Source organism: Camelus bactrianus, chromosome 2, assembly GCF_048773025.1.
Source record: "Camelus bactrianus isolate YW-2024 breed Bactrian camel chromosome 2, ASM4877302v1, whole genome shotgun sequence".
NCBI classification, from domain to species: Eukaryota; Metazoa; Chordata; class Mammalia; order Artiodactyla; family Camelidae; genus Camelus; species Camelus bactrianus.
The window spans coordinates 106776583-106788762 of record NC_133540.1 but is presented as its reverse complement, the minus strand read 5'-3'; the positions used below and the strand labels follow the sequence as shown (position 1 = coordinate 106788762).

General features: G+C 40.8%; 1 protein-coding gene across 16 annotated transcripts in view; it reads right to left on the bottom strand.

Annotated features, from left to right (window-relative positions):
* Window positions 1-12180, bottom strand: part of APBB2 (amyloid beta precursor protein binding family B member 2) — a 332397-nt gene that overhangs the window by 296024 nt on the left and 24193 nt on the right. For 2 of the 16 annotated variants that reach the window (XM_074348754.1, XM_074348757.1), the window contains exon 2: window positions 8607-8756. The exons of the other annotated variants lie outside the window; for them this stretch is intronic. The gene's annotated coding sequence lies outside the window, so the exon portion shown is untranslated. The remainder of the gene's footprint in view (window positions 1-8606; window positions 8757-12180) is intronic. 16 annotated transcript variants of the gene reach the window in all.

Here is a 12180-nt window from a genome sequence, read left to right as displayed (position 1 = left end):
AACACATAGTAAATTATATATAAACACATAAAATATGAGTTCAGAAAAAAATGTTTCTATGAAAATCAAGTTGAATATCTGAATACTATGGAATAACTTAATAAAAGAGAAAAACTAAAATAACTGCTATTATATTAGGGATGAAGAGGAAATGGCAAAGGATGGGGAGGCAAATCAGAAAAATCTAGAAGGATTCGACACTTAGTTCCTATAACCCTTTAAAGCAACCCAAACTGAAAACCAGGTAGACCAGGCATCACAGGTTACGGTTTATGTGCAAAAAACATCATGGAAAACACTTATCAGGCCCTGGCTCAGAAATTAGCAAGTGGATGTACATTTCCATGTTTGATTTTAAAATAAAATGTTTAAGATAGAAAGTAACATTTTTTTATACTTCTCCACTTCAACTGAGCAGCTGCTGGTCATGATAATCCCAGATAAGAGAGCTTATCCTATAAACACAAAATTCTGCACAGAATATTCAAGAGATTCTGGCCTCCTGGCTCTCTTACTGAGATATAACTGGTAGATGATAAAACAGGGACAAAAGACCTGTTATAGAAAGACTAACACCAATCACAAAAAGCATAAGGAATCCAAAAAGAGCTTCTAACCATATAATAAGAAAGTGAAACAATTTGTGAAACTGCAAAGCATATGTCTCTTTTTTAGAAACATATCCACACCCAATTCCTACAGAGAATGTGCTTTTTAGCAGTTAACAGCATTAACCAAACAAAAGCAGAGTCCTCGGGGGACTTTTTCCCGAAGGTCAAGAACAAATGCAGAATCAAAAAGTAATTATAAAAAGTCATTTATGAGACAGTACAAAACATTTTCTCTTACTATCAGTACAAAAAATTGTTTTGAGCCATAAACCAAACTAATTCAAAGTCAATGGTTTAGTTTCATTCTGTTTGTATTTTTTCTTTATTAGGGGGGGGTATTAAGGTTTGTTTATTTATTTATTTATTTATTTATTTATTTATGATGGAGGTACTGGGGATTAAACCAGGACCTTGCGCATGCTAAGCGTGCACTCTACCAATGAGCTATACCCTCCCCCATTAGTTTAATTCTGAATTCAGACTTTTTGTAGCATATCCATCTTGGCCCACAGCTCAGGATTAAAGTTTTTATTTAGTGTTAGGAAAAATAAGAAAAACAAATGAAAACTACAACAGTGTGATGAGGGAAATTAACATCAGAAGTCTCTGTTAATAAAGCATTCTGGGTTGACAAAAACTAAAATTACAGGAAAAAAAAGATTTTAAGATTGAAGTATTACCTAAATTGAAATAATCTGAACACAAACTCACTTTGAATAGTCCTACCCTCACTTCAAAGCAATGGGACATGGCTGAATTTATACAAAATTCCACTGTCAATTATATTACACAAATGAAATAGAATGTAAATAATATTAAAAAAGAAAGAAAGAAGGACCACAGAAACATGTATGGGAGGAAAAAATAACTTTCCCTCTACCCTTCTGAGTTCTTAGCTGAAACCCTTGTAATAAAAGACAGATCAACAAGAGAAAAAACAACAGAAGCTTATTAACATGTATACCTTGTATACATGGAAGACACCCAGGGGAAAATGAGTAACTCAAAGAGGTGGCTTAGAATTCAGACTCAAATACCATCATAATAGGGCAGGGGAAGGGAACGGATGTCTACTTCTTAGCAGAAAGTAAATGATTTTTAGGAAAGATGAATGGGCCCTTAGAAGAACCAATGAGACATGACAGTTTGTAACAAAGTCTGTGTGGGGGTGGTGTCGGCTCATAGTCTCCTCTCCTGATGGGAGTCAATCTTCCCTGGTTGATAAAACTCCCGGGTGGGGATCTATGACAACTGAGTTCTTTCTGGGGGACCTGTCTTCAGGCACATAAGGGGAGTTCAAACAAAGCCTCTTCCTGAATTTGTTATTTTTCAAGTGCTTACAGCTCAAAATAATCAACATATCAAAGTGGCATATTCTGAGGTGACATGTCCTGAACTCCTACAGTCGAAGCTAGGGGTGGCATATGCTGCTACCCTGCACATGCAAAGCCTAACCAGGCTGTGGGGGACACTAGGCTGATGCGTCCTGCCCTCCAATTCTGGCTCAGGCAGTAATCAGCACCATGACCCTGTCTGCCTTAATTTGGGGGTCCCCATCTGTGAACTCAGGGAGTCAGCTATGCACACACTACAGGTGCTACTCACACTAAGATTCTGTTGTGCTGAAACTAAACACACAAGTGACACTGACTGAAGTTCTTATGGGCAATGAAAGGCAAGAGGCAAACATCAGATCTACTACAGTGACAGGTCTGAACGCTCATCCACTTGGCTGAGTTATTCTGATTATGAAACGAAAGGAAAGATGGGGAGACATGCAGCCCAGAAAGCAATGTCAAGGACTACCAAACTTTTATAATTCCTCCTGGCAAAATGAATAAAACCACAGTATAAATTTGTAAAAGATTTTTGCATTAAAATAGGTTTTCTTCCTAATTTTGTAATTAGCAAAAATTTACTTTAAAAAAAAAAACAAGACGGAAATATATAGAGACAAGGGATTCACAGTGGTTATTTAAAGGTTGCTTTACTGGTATCTTTATCTTCTCTCACAGAATGTTAAATTAATTCTTTCTTTTTAAGTGAAAAGGTGATAATGAAGTGATTAAGAACATACACTTGGAAGTATGTGGCCTGGGGCCAAGTCCCACTTACCAGCTGTATACCCTTGAGCAAGTTTCAGCTTCCTCATCTGTAAAATGAGGATAACATGGTCTCAGCACCTCATGTGGTGGCTGAGAGTTAACAGACGTTACTGTGTATAAGGCACTAAGCGCAGTGTCTCTGGCACATGGAAGAACCTATGTAAGTGTTCACTAATATTTTATGGTAACTTCGTGTTTGAATAAAAATCAATGCTCAGTAATATACCAAATGAAAACCAAATAAACATCAAGACCCTAGAAAACCTTACATACAAGCATCAACATTAAACACTTAAAATATTAAAATAATTCCAAGAATATAAGGACATACGTATGTCCTAGGACACATAAATGATATAGATGGCAGTAGCTTCATTTAACTATCTTCCCAGACTCCAATCCTTCATCAATCCATCCTATCCACTAGATTAAACTTCCTAAAAGCAATGTTGGGTTTAAGTCACTCCCTACAAAAACCTTAATGACTCCACATAGTACAGGGTAACCCCCAAGCCCCAGAACCGGACTAAATGAGCCACTAGCACACTGTACTTCGAGGTACTTATAAAGTTTGTAATTACATACCTGAGTGGTTGTTTGGTTAATACCTTTCTCACCACTACAACGAAAGCCCAGGAGGTAAGGCCTGCACTGAACCCACCACTATCACAGGCATGGCCTACTGCAGGTGTTCAGTAAGTATTTGATGGATGAATAACCCTCATCATCCATCAAGGTTCACAGAAACACCTCATAGGTGTGACCCTTCACAGTTTGCAAAACACTTGTATAAATTTCCTCATCTGAGCCTCACAGTAAGCCTTCAGAAAAGGCAAAGCAAATGAGAAAACCAAGGCCTAAAAATTCACAGCTACCCAAGATCATATTTTGAGTAAGTGGCAAAGAACCAAAGTGTGTTGACTTCTAGTCTGGGGTTCCTTCCAGAACATTCTCCTGCCTGAGTTAAACCCAATACAGCATACTAAGGCTTTGGCCTGGCCGTGGATTTCCCAGCCTCTGCACTTTTTACTCTTCTACCCACCTAGAACTACCCACTACCTTTTTTTGCTTCTCATTCATTAAACAAATATTTATTAAGGACTGGGATTGACGGGCAAACCCTCCTCCTTTCTTTAGGGCCCACTACTGTGTCATATATATGCCACTTCTATGTTCTGAGTGAACAGCTGTGTATTTACTCAACAAAAAGGTTTTCACCATATAGACATTTATTTGTTTTTTCAATGTAATAGTGAGCACCTATTAAGTGTCATACTGTGTGAGGTTCCAATGAGAACCACACAGTTAGAATACTGGTGTCTTAGTGGTTTGAAAAACTACTGAAGTTTCTAGAAGAGAATAACGATGTAGATCAGCCTCCCTTAAAAAGCAACATAAAGCCACTATGGAGGACAGTATGGGGGTTCCTTAAAAAGCTAAAAATAAACTTACCATATGATCCAGCAATCCCACTCCTGGGTATACATCCAGAGAAAAATATAATTCGAAAAGACACATGTACCCCAAGGTTCACAGCAGCACTATTTACAGTAGCCAAGACACAGAAACAACCTAAATGTCCATCGACAGGTGACTGGATAAAGACGATGTGGTGTGTGTATATATATATATATATATACACACACACATATATATACATATATATACATACATACACAATGGAATACTACTCAGCCATAAAAAAATAAAATGCCATTTGCAGCAACATGGATAGACCTGGAGATCATCATTCTAAGTGAAGTAAGCCAGAAAGAGAAAAAAATACCATATGATATCACTCATATGTGGAATATTAAAAAAAAAAAAAGACACAAATGAACTTATTTACAAAACAGAAACAGACTCACAGACATAGAGAACAGACTAATGGTTACCAGGGGTAAAGGGATTGGGAAGGGATAAATTGGGAGTTTGAAATTTGCACCTTTTGGGGAGTGATGGAAATTTTATGTATCTTGATTGTGGCAGTGGTTTCATAGTGTATACATCTATCAAAATTCATCAAATTGTGCATCTGAAATATGTGTAGTTTACTGTACAGAAATTATACTGCAATAAAGTTTAAAAAAAAAAAAAGCAATGTAATTGCTGTCGTTCACACAGCCTGAGATGTCCCAGGTACCTTAATTAGGAAGTAAAGCAACCACTAATACCCACCAAAATAATAAAGCCTTCATCAATTTTTATATCATTTTAAAAGAGAATATAGGTCAAATGTATCTACCATTATTTTTTGAAAAGAGATCCACACAATACCATCCACAAGCGAGCACTCCCAGGCCTACCCCACCAAAATGACTTGTGTCCATCAGGTCTGTTAAATAGTTAATGGCCCTTCTCAAACTTGTTGGCTCAAAAGCACACATAATTAAAATGGAAACAACAGATTCTGGAATCCTATTCCTCTGAATTACTAGCACAGGACCACAACTCTAAATACTGCAGCAATAAACCTGCAATAATCCTCATGAAATATAGTATCAATTAAATGTTGGTGCAAGAAATGTAATGCAGAATTACTGCCGTATTAACACTCCCCAAAGATAAATCACCAAAGACTTTAAACAAGTGAAAATCAATTCTATGAATATTTAACACAGCTGGCTTTATTTAAAATTTCCCCTAGCAGACATACGCTGGCATGGAAAAGAGCTACAAAGGGTTAACAATGCTAGATTATATGTGAATTCAGAAGGAAGACAGCAGCCTGGGAAGCTTCCTTATCTTGGAAATGACAATACTTTACAGCCTCAGGGGAAAAGCATACAAAACAGTGTCCCACATGTTAACTCATTACAGGATTTAATAGAAACGATACTCCGCTTTCTTTCCCACCTAAATTTCGTTGCTGAATTTAAGAGGCCAATCTCAGATAAGACAAAAAGGCAAGCTGCAAGAACAAAAAAATAAGAGTGGAATGGGCAAAAACCTGAGAAATCATTGGCCTCCAGGGCCAAGGTCTGGGTCCGTGAAGAACTTCCCTCAGCAGAAAGCTGCACATCTGCCTCCACCTCACCATCTCCTACAGGAACACAACTGCTTTCACTGCGGTCCCATAGGTCTCAAACAGGCCTAAATAAACCTGCAGGATGGGGGGGTTGTGCTTGTCTGCTTGCCGGAGGGTCTCTAAAAGTAAGAGTGAAACTCACCCAGGTGTTTTCTTCTACCTTTCAACGGACCGAAAGGCCTCCCCACCCTCCTTTCCCGATCACTCTGCCTTTCCCACACCTTGATCATCTACGAGGCAGTGATTCCAAAATCCTGCAGAGAAGCCACAACCAGCCTCAAGGAGCCTCATTAGGAAGAACTTCCCTTTTATTAAATCTTCCATTGTGCAGTTTAATTCCACTTCCTTTTTTTTTTTTTCTCTGTGAACCAGTGGAAGGGAGTAAATCCCTGAAAGAAAAAAATCCCTTTCATCTCACAGAAACAATCCCATTTGTGAATTCTGTGAGTTAACAGAATAGGTGTGTCCTTCAAAGGAGGGAGGACATCTGTGATCAAATTGAATTCTATCATTTATATTTAAAAGATTCAGACCTAATACGGCCTTGTAGAAACAAAACATTTAATATCTCTTTTGGTTCTGAAATTGTACAGGTCTCCCTGAAAGTTTCACCTGTATTCATCCCCAACAGGTGTACAGCACTTTTCCTGATGGTCTCACTGAGCCACTGAAGGGATGCAGACACAACCCACGGCCCTTCTGTTTCCCTCCACTCTTTCAGTTGCCCTTCTGGGTCTTCTGCTCCCTCACCTTGGTAGACTGGGAAAATGCCAGGAGATCAAACTCAAGTCTGTTCATTACACTTTGCTCATAACTCTTGATTTTAAGATATGGGAAGGAGGAAATTGAGATGCTACTAATACTGTTTTAGGATGTAAATTATCCTGAGGGCTAATTATGTACAATTCCTTCATTTTCTTTATTCAAGCAAGTGAATCCCAGATAAATTTCCTTTTAGGTCGAATTTTTCTTCCCTTGTAACTTTATGACTAATCCTATATACCCCTAACAACTGCCTTACTCACCCCTCAAGAACTCAGTATTACTATATTATCCTGTTAGGAGGAAAGGAGCTAAAACCTGTCTGAGGGAGCTAACATTACAGACTTTGGCATCAAGTTGTTACTATTGGGCCGGTTTAAAGTTAAATTACCCAGTAAAAGAAAAGGGGAGGGAGTCTGAGACGCACCTGACCTCCATTCGAGGTCATATAAAAGTTTCCCACCTCTAGCTATCTAGCTATTCTACCTCTCTGGGACAAACATGGGTCCCACCCTCAGCAAGCTAGTAATACAATGAAGAGCTGCCTACATCTGTAGTCTCTACTTTCTCTCTTCCCATTGATTCACTCCAATCAGGCTTTTACATCCCTATCGTTCTATCAAACTGCTCTTGTCAAAGTCACCAATGACCTCCATGTTGCTGAAGCCAGTGGTCAGACTGAATCCTCACTCTACTGGATGATTACTCTGTCTTAAAACACATTCATTATATACATGCCTTCTGAACTGCCCCCCCCCACCCCGCTTCTTTGGGTTCACTTCCTACCTCACTGACTCCCCCTTCTTGGGTTTTCTTAGCTGGTCCCTTCTCACATTTGAACTCTGGAGTTCAGAATTTCTCATATATCCAATTTGCCTGCTCAGTATGTCCACATGAGTGTCTAACAGGTATCATGATGTACTAAAACCAAATTCCTAAATCAGATTCCTACTTTACCTCCTAACCAGCTCCTCCCAAAACCTTGCCCCATCTCAGGAAATGGCAAATCCATTCTTCCAGCTGCTCAGGAGCCATCCTTGCCTCTGCATTCATGCTCGCTCGTGCCTTGCATACATTCTCATGTTCTCTCTCTCTCTCTTTCTCACACACACACACACACACACACACACCCCTAATCTAATAGGAAATCAGCTCTATCTTCTATCTGGAACGTGACCACTCACTACTGCCCACCCCTAGTGCCCTGGCACAGCAACCATCATCTCCCGCCTAGATTACAGCAATGGCTCTCCCTGCATTCTAATCTCCACAAAACAGAATGGTCTGTTGTAAAACATCGACCAGATTATATTATTAATCTGTTCAAAACCTTCTAACGGCTTCCCACCTGTCATGGGTCAAACTGTGTCCCCCGAGAATTCATATGTTGGAGTCCTAACCCCTAGTACCTCAGAATGTGACCTTATTTGGAAATGGGGTCGTTGCAGATGTAGTCAGTAAAGATGAGGTCATTAGGGTGAGCCCTAATCCAGTATGACTGGTGTCCTTATAAGAAGGGGAAATTTGGACACACACACACACACAGGGAGAACACCATGTGAAAATGAATGCTGAGACCTGCAAGCCAATGACCACCAAATATTGCCCGCCAAGCACCAAAAGCTAGGAGAGAGAGATGGAACAGAGTCTCTCTCACAACCATTAGAAAGAACCAACCCTACCAATACCCGGACCACAGGCTTATAACATCCAGAACTGTGACACAATGTATTTCTGCTGTTTTGCCACCCAGTTTGGGGTCCTCTGCTATGGGAGCCCTAGCAAAGAGTACACCACCTCACGCAGAATAAAAGGTGAACTCCCTGCAGTGGCCCAAAGGCCCCACATGACTGTACCCAGACTCACACGCTGCCCGCCCCCCACCCCATCATCCCCTCAAGAGGCCAGGCACACTCCTCCGCAGGGCCTTTGCTCTGGCTCTTCCCGCAGCCCAGTCTGCGCTGCCCGGGGGCCTTCAATTCCGTTAGATCTGTTTAAATACCTCCCTAAGACCTTCTCCTCCCTTAGACACGCTCCACTGCCCTACCCACCTTTATCTTTCCCCATCATTGTGTCACCTCCAGATAATTAAACACTTACTGTTAGGCCAGCAGATCCACTGCTAAGACTTGCTGCGCAGCTGCAGGTGGACCCGCCCCAGGTCGGCCTTAGCTGCGGAGAGCTTCCTGCCGGAGGCCACGCCCTGCCGGAGGCCACGCCCTTCCGAGGCAGCTGCACCTGGTAACACACCTGAAAGGAGTCAAGTCACCACTCAGTGCGGGAACCTCTGCCAGGTAATCCATGCTCGCTCCAAAGCACTCTGGCATGTTGGTGGAAGCTCTGTAAAATCTGCATCACGGTTCAACTTCTTCCTCTGCCCAATCCTGCTTCCGCCCCCTTCTGCTCACCCTGTCGATCCCAAATAAACATCGTGTTCCCCAAACTCCATCTCAGCATCTGCTTCGAGAGAACCCAACCCTCAGACACTTAATCTAACCCCACAACCGGAATGTAATCTTACTGAGGGCAGGGATTTTGTTTTGTTATATCCCCAAAGCCTAAAATAGTACCTGGTACAAAACAAGAAAAGACTGAATGGGAATACAGAAATGAAGGAAAGGAAAGGAAGGAGGGCAGGAAGGAAAGGCTAACTATTTGGATAGGAGACTAGCCCCTGGATAAAACAAAAGCTTCTTAATATGGTCATTCTCATAAATCAAGAAGAATACACTATTACAGTGAAACTGTGCATGAGGTTTCTAAAGCCCACACTGCTGTTTCGTTTTAGAGAAACTTTAAACAATGTGTACAAAGTTCCTAAGATTCGCTTACTATCTTGATACTCCCGACTCTTCCCTTCCTCTAGGATTTTAAATTTAGCAACCTCAAGTTCTACCATCAAGAGGGTTTCAGGACCCTAAACTAAGGTAGGAAAGATACTGTATAATTACTGTTCAATAGCTTTGTGGCATCTTATATGTTAATTCTTAACACCCACTAACGAGAAACTCTGCTCAGCATCCGATCACAACAAATAGTTTATTTTAGTACAGCCTTTCTCCTTATTGACTGTCTTATTTCAAGCCTCATTCAAAATACGACTTTTCTTTCTCAGAGAATTGCCTTTCACTTTATTCCAAGACTAACTGCATTCAGCTCTGGCCAATGATTTTAAATATATTTTCCAAGCTCCATAGTTGGCTACTCATTCAGCCCCAAATAAAGCTGATTTTTACCTGGTCACATACCTCATGCCAATTCAATCAAGAATATGTGAGGTCTGACTATAAAGTAATAAAGCTGGGAGGGTGGTGTGTGCTTGGTTTATAGAATCACTTTCATTTCTTTACTTATCATTGTATGATGAGATTCTAAGGGAAAAATGTAAAGACATGTTTAACACCAAAAACAACAAAATCACCCCTAAACTAGAGCTACTATTGACTTACTGGTCTGAACCACTCTAAGACAAATAGATTCAGAATACTGTGTGTTGATAGCCAGAAAATGTCAAACATAGATGTACCTGAAATATTTTATGACCATAAATATGAATAACAGAGTCTTCCCAGTCAGACCTATCTAATTTCATCAGCCTTCTGAAATGACATCTTTCACTAAAGCATCCTCGGGGAACAAACACAATTAAGATAACATTAATTAAAATACATAAAACCATCCAGGAGGAGCAAGGAGCACACTACCTTTCTTTAAAGGGGAGAAATTGAACTAAAAACAGTAATCACTGTTTTGCCAGCTTAAAAAGCTAGGTCTTATGTAATGCCTGCAGCTACGATTCTACCAGACTCTCTCCAAGGTAGGATAATAATTAGCATGTTATTCATTCGTCTGGAATGCACCTAACTTTGTGGGCTGTGTGTGCATGCTCACTTGGCAACTTCGAGCTTCAGTTCTCTGCTACCTTAACGTTTGCCATTAAGCAGAATCCAAGAAGTTACACAGTACAATGTGCCATCCCGAACTACTATGCCAACAGTCGCACTATGCAAAAAATGAAGACTCTGCGCAGTCCTAATGAGACCTTCATTATTATCACTGCTGTGGCTCAGCTCTCCACTTCATTTGAGGACTGAAAACAGAGAACAGATTCCTGGGACAATCAGAAGACTGGCCAATCCTGTTGAAGACCTACCTGGATAAGGCAAAAGAAAAGAATCTTAAAGAGACAGGAAGGTTTCCAGCTTTGGTGCCTGTGGGGGTGGGGATGCTGTTAACTACAGCGGGGAACACAGCAAGTCCTAACAGGGTTAAAAAGTGGTGGCATCATACGTAGCTGGCAGGGATGTAAACCTGAACAACCACTCTGACAGGCTCCATTAAGGCTGGACAACATATGTATGCCTCACAACCCAGCAATGCCATGCCTGAGAATACACCTAGCAGAAATGCATGGTACATGTCCACCAATGGCATACACAGCAATGTTCATGGCACCATTATTCTCAATGGCCCAAAACTGGGAAACCAGATGTGTGTTAACAGTAATGTAGCCAATTGGAAGTATATCCACATAATGGATGGCTACACACAGCAGAAAAGAATGAACTACTCCTACTCATAACAACATGGTGGCTGAGCAGAAGACGACCAACACGAAAGAGCACATCCTGTATGACTCCACGGACGTGAAGTTCAAAACAGGGAAAACTCAGGGATAGTGACAGAGGTATGATGGGAGGGGTACTCTCCGGAAGGGGACAAGAGGAAAGCTGTAGGAAGGATGGAAATGCTCTCTTTCTTGAGCTGGCTAATGGCTACCCTTCCACATACATATGGAAAAACTCAGCAAGCTGTACACTTAAGATCCTGCACATCCCTATATAGAAGCCATACCTTAAGTTTAGAATTTCATGAGTAAATTAAATTCTCCTAGCCCTGGAGCTTTATAGTGATAGCAAATTTCCTCCCCAAAACAACTACGTGATACAAAACAGGCTCACTTCAAAATTCAAGCAATAAAAGCATCTGAACAAACTGAAGTCCTCAGTACAAGTAAGTGCACACTTGTGTACACTCGTGTGTAACGTACATGCCGTTGAGCTTTCCTGAGGAAGTCGTTAACTAAATGGTCTGAACACGGCTCAGAGTCTTCAGATGTAGAACAATGGACCTGACATAGTAAGTCACCCCCTCTCCCCGACTTTCTCTCAAGCCCCCAGAAATAATGTACTGACCCCTCTTCTGTGTTAGAGGAACAGGTCTCTGTATGCTAACACTGCTTATCTGTGAGTCCCAGGGAGACAGGCTGGAGGCTCACTCATTTTTGTCACCTAAGCACCTTACTCACTGCCCTAGCACAGGGCAGTAAATGTGTGCTTGGTTTTGAATAATTCAACACACTTTCAGTAACATTCCCTTAAAACTTCATGGCTAAAGATCAAGTGTCCCATCTTCTTTTATAACCATCCAAGTAGATGCAATGCAATATCTGTCATTATTTTTTCATTAAAAAGTTGACTTAATCCCCCAGTATTATCACCCTTGAAGAAATAAAAATGTCCCAGAGCTTCATGTATTGCTTAGCCCAATTTCACTGCAGTGTTTTTGCTTTCGAAAATGTATTGTATCAAAAGAATTCCCTGAGAAGGGCTATTTCTTACAGTTCTGCCTGTGATCATCTCATCTGGAAGTGGGATAAGAAGAGCAAGTATCA